The following is a 5,494-nucleotide window of genomic DNA, read 5'->3' as shown; positions in this document are numbered from 1 at the left end:
TCTGGACTTCAGAGTATTACTGTCAGCCAAGTGTGTAGAGTGCTGAAATAGAGCAAATCTCTTTTTGTTTAGTATTGATATATGTAGTATTTTTGGTATCTGACATAAGATACATTCCTAACATACATAGCTTTCATTGAAGACAACTTTGTGTTCTAAGGATATGTAATCTCTTTCCAGCCATGATTCCCTCTAATCACACTTTCCACTGAAAACAACTGCAGTGCTGGCCAAAGAAGAACCTGGGTCTCAGAAGAGATTTTTATGAACAGAATCTTGCTAATTAGCAATTTCAATGAAGCAAGCAGGAAAGCATAGAAGCAGTCTCCGTACTTAAGAGAGCAGCATTTGCAGAATCTTTGCACAAGGACTCACAAATTTAAGATAAAAATGTAGAAAAGAAAAAGAGAAAGGATGGGTATTCACAACATTGCCTAGCAATGATTGAGTAGGCTCACTAATTGTTAGTAGACAAGGGTGGATGGCAGAGAAACTAAGAAATAATTGAGAGATAAGAGTTGAAAGATTTATCTAGTTCAATGATGCTTCAACATTGGTGTTAGCTCTTACAAAATAAATTGATTGCTTAAGAGAAAGCAAAAAAGGGGAGGAACAATGTTTTTATCCATTAAATTCTTATTCTGGGTGCCTGAAGTTTGGTTTTGAACTACACTTAAAACTGGGAAATAGTTACAACCTACCAAAGAATGTTTACAAAATACCTCTTTAATTGCACTACTAAATCTACTTGAAAGTAAGTATTTTTAAATGCACTGAATGCAGTCCAGGTATGACTTGTTTGCTTCTGCTCTACAGAAGCAGCACAAAAGGGAAATTGCGTCACCAAAAACACTCAAAAGAATCAACAGATTTCTTTAACAGCCACCAATTTTTGAACTCAGAGGCATGAGGAGAGGAAGAACACAAATACTATGGTTTTTTTCATTAAAACAAATACCCTGAAAACCCTTGAAAAATCTTGGATCCCCAATATTTATCCTACCAAACCCCACGACTGTTGCTGCTTGTCCACTTCAATTTTTCCTAAAACCTGCTATATACCGTATGTCTACTCAAAAACAAGCACCACTGATTCCAGTGAGTTACTCAGGTAAGGCCTGTGCTATATTGCCTTGAGCATGACTCAAAGCAGGCAAAATATTATTGGAACCACAAGTTGTGGAGGAGAGCAGAGACTAGTACAACCATTTTTTTAGTGACTGTTCAAAGTTATGATGGCACTGAAAAAAGGGACTGTCTTCACACATGACAAATGTCATAGCAGTCAGGTGATGACAATCCAGGTGCTTGGCAACTAGTTCATATTTACAGGAGTTACAGCATCCTATGGTCACATAATCACCGTTTGTGACTGTCCAAGCCAGCTTCCAAAAAGTAAACTCAGTGGAGAAGCTGGCAGGGAAGATCACAAACAGAGACTTGCTTAATGATTGCAGCAAAACAGATCATATAATCAGGTGCAGTTATGTGATACCTTGTTTAATGATGGAACCACTTAACAATTTTTCCAGTCCCATTTGTTGTCATAAGTTGAGGACTATCTGTAATTCTTCCCCATGCAAGTCTTTACCTAGCGGGTAAACACTGGATACTGGAGAAGCCCATATTGAGAAGGGCTGTTCTTTGCCTACATGAAAAAGAGAGCTAGGAGAAGCTACTGTGGAACTGCTGAATGATAGGACCTTGAGTTAGCCTTGTGTTTCTGTGTATTTAGCTTAATTATTAATCAAGCCCTGAGTGGAAGCAAACTCTGGAACAGAGTAAGGAAGGTGGAGCAATTCAAGCGGGGATGCAGAAAATATGAAATGGAATCAGTTTGTGATGGGGACCCATTAAAACAAATGCAGTCCAGCTGAGGGTCAATTGGGCCCTGATTGCATGTCTATTTCTTACTTAATAAACCAGCACAAAGGAAAAGGGGTGTCCGAGTACTGGGAGATTGTGGTCTGTAACAGATGGACTGCAGGTTGTGCTGCCTGAGTTGGAGACCATAGGCTATTGGAAAAAAGATTATGGTATTATATGTAGCCAACATAACACAAGATGCACTGCTATGGAACTTTGGAAAACAAATGAAGTTACAGTTCTTGTTTTTTCACTGATGTGCTTAGTTTGTTATAGATTCATGATAACCTTCTGGACAAAAATTGAATGAGAAACATTCTGAGATGAAAGGAGTTTCAGCTTGGACATAAGCTATTTACTCAAGCGTTAAACCACCTGCTGCCCTCCTAATATGAATTGTAATTCTTTTCTTCTCCAACCATCAAGGGCTATTTTGGCTAGAAATGTTGAAGCCTGTAATTCAGTGCTTCAGGTTGAGAGCAGCAATTCTGCTCTGAAATCAGATGTTTCAAAATATACTCAAAAGGTTTTCAAGCCTCAGACCTTGATTTAAAATGATCTTATCCTAACCTAACAGTAAATTGGCTAGATAGAAAGTGATGTTTTTACCTTGAGATTTGAGAGAGCTTTGTCATTCCTGATCTGTGGGCTACTGAGCTTGAGAAGTACTGGTAGCTGGAAGAAACCAATGCCAGTTTAAAACATACAAATCAGGGGAGAAAGAACTATGCTGGAAAAAAAATCTAACATGATAGGAAAGGCAAACTCAGGTTTGTTTGGGGGCTGACTTCATTGTGGTTTAGAAGAACAAGTTCCCCAGATATCCTTGGAGAGGCCAGCCAGCATGAGGAATTCTGGGAGTTGAAGTCCACAAGTCTTAAAGTTGCCAATGTTGAACACCCCTGGTCCAGAATATCTCAATTTTCACTGAGTGTAAACGGATCAATTCAAAAATACTGTCATATTGTTTCGGCTGTCAAATATAGAAACAGACAGGCCACTACAGTGGCAAGGATAGACACAATTACTTGTAATTTACAGCACACCTATTCATTACCTAGATGAGAATGGAATGAGGCTAATTATTCTCTGCCTGAAGCCAAGCTATGGTTACAAATCCTTTGTAGCATGAATCATACTGGAGCCTTCCGTTTCTTTGCCTGGTTTGGTGCATTCGCAGAGAACCGAGGCCTAAAGTACCACAGGATCACGCAAAGATCAGTAGCTCATGTTGTGTGATCTCACAGTACTTTAGGCTTTGGCTCTCTGTGAACAGAGGCCTGGATGAGATCCGTGGCAAAAGGTTTTGCAAAGGGAGGGAAAGCTCCGTTTGCAAAGTCTTTTGCCGTGGATCTCATCCAGGCCTCCATTCACAGAGAACCAAGACCTGGATTTGTGGCGAAAGGCTTTGCAAGCTGACAGGAGGCTTTGAGGCAGCGAAATTGCACTGCCTCAAAGGGTCCCATCGGCTTGCAAACAAGTTTTGCCCTGAGACTGGAAACCTTTGGGGGAGACTCACCTTGGCAGCCCGCCACTCCAGAAGCAGTGGGCAGCCTCGGTGAGTCAGCAAAGCCGAGCAAGGTGCATTTGACCCGCTCTCCCTCTGCTCTCACCACTCCACTTTTGGAGCACCAAGTGCAGGCAAAGAAACCACAGCAGAGAGGAGACAGTGAATCTCCACAGGCCCAGTGCCTGTGAAGACCTGGCGCAGCAGGATGGGGGGGGGGGAAGCAATTGTGGGGAGCATGAGGTATTTCAGTGGGTTGGGAGATGCCTTGTGTGGTCCGAAGCACTAGCACCCTCATGGCCTCCCCCCCCTCCCCGACAAGGATATTGAGCACCCTCATGCCCCCCCCATTCAATTAGCGAACATGTGGGCTAAAGCAGGGAGTTTTCACGTTCATTTTACATAATTCACTGCAACAAATTCTCAGGTTACAATTGTAATTGGCAGACCATTACATTCCTCACTTGAGGACTATTTGTTTTTTTAATAAAAGGTTATTACAATATTATGAGCTTCCTTGGGAAGGCAGATATGTACTGCCTTTTTAAAGAATAATTTATTGTTTTACACATAAACTAACACTCAGAAAGAAAGATAGAGAGGCACATACATACATACTGTACATACATACACACACACACACACACACACACACACACACACACAAATATATATACAAAGAACACTTTGTCGCTTTGTCATTTATTTCTTTTTCCGAAGATGTACTTCTTCCTACTGACTGCTGAATATCCTCGTCCATATGAAACTGCAACAAAGCCAGCATTTTGTTTTAAATTTGTCTGGTTCTACAGAACCTATGGACTACCCCTTGTTTCTACTGATGTGATATTTTACCTCATCCTGCCTCCGAGCCACATTTATCTGTCTCCTCTTTCCACAGGGTTTCAGTATCCTGTTTCCAAAGCTTGTTTCTGTTTCTAACATATCCCTTCTCTCCCAATCTAACCAACCCAGCAATATGCAACCCTGATCACAGTAAATGGGGAAGGCACCCTTGTTGCACAATGGCTGACTTGCTGTCCTTTCACCACAAATCACAGGAGCTTTAAAAAGCAACAAAAGGTTGACAGAAAATCGGTCAGGGATCTTTTAGAAGCAGTCAGTGTTTTTGTTCACTTTTTTTTTTTTTACTATAACTGACCTTCCCTCAGATCACTTGCCATCACAAAAGGTTGTCAGCTTTCTTGCAAATCTCAAGAAAATGCATGTGAGCAGTTTGCTTCCTTTTTATGAGACCGGAATGAGGATTTTTGTTACTCTGTGTGGCTCAGGGGAATCAGCTTGAAAAGTGATTCTCACTGATGACTTTATCAGCTCTTCTAGAGTCATAAAATTTAACTTGGTGAAGAACGACTTTGTATCTTCATAAAAGGAAATCAGCATTTAAGCTTTTGGAATCTACAACAATGCTTAAATTATTTTCCTTCTGATTCCAAGAGAAAGAGAGCCTATCCAAAAAGAACTTTTCTTATTAACATGTTCTTATCACACTTCTTGCAACAGCAAAACCTGATGACAGAGCGCTCTACTACCCTTTCCCTAGCAGATTTGTTTTTTTAAGTGGGGAGAATGCCATGAAAGTTGTTCACAGTCTGAAGCAATAAAACACACTCTCTCTCTCTCCGTGCCTCCCTCCCTTCCTCCCTCTCCCTCCCTCTCAGTCTCTCGCTTCTCCCCCCCCCCCCGCAAAATAGAGATAGATAGACAAACAAAAATAATAGATTGATTCAGAATGAAATGTTATATTTTCTTGAATTTCCATTTTTCCACCCTTCCCCAGCCAAATGTCCTACAAATAGGTTGGACCAAGTCAATCACCCTTTAGCCAGTCTGCTGGATGATTAAGAGAGTTATCCAACATATGGAAGACATCAGACTCAGGAACCTTAATCTTCGCCTTCTGCAATATACAAGTGTAGAAAACGACAATCAGCTGTTGTTTTCCACACTTGTATAATTCAGGCGAAGTGCCATTTCCATGACCTATGTATATATCAGCCATTCAGATAATACCCACAGCAAGTCCTGGCAAAGCACAAGCCAGCCTGTGCCTCCCTCACAAGGGAATTGAATAGCATAGCCAAGATGCCTGCCTCTCTC

This window comes from Natrix helvetica, assembly GCF_964273705.1.
Source record: "Natrix helvetica genome assembly, chromosome: 1".
NCBI lineage: Eukaryota > Metazoa > Chordata > Lepidosauria > Squamata > Natricidae > Natrix > Natrix helvetica.
The sequence above is the reverse complement of the archived record's forward strand: the minus strand, read 5'-3'. Positions refer to the sequence as shown.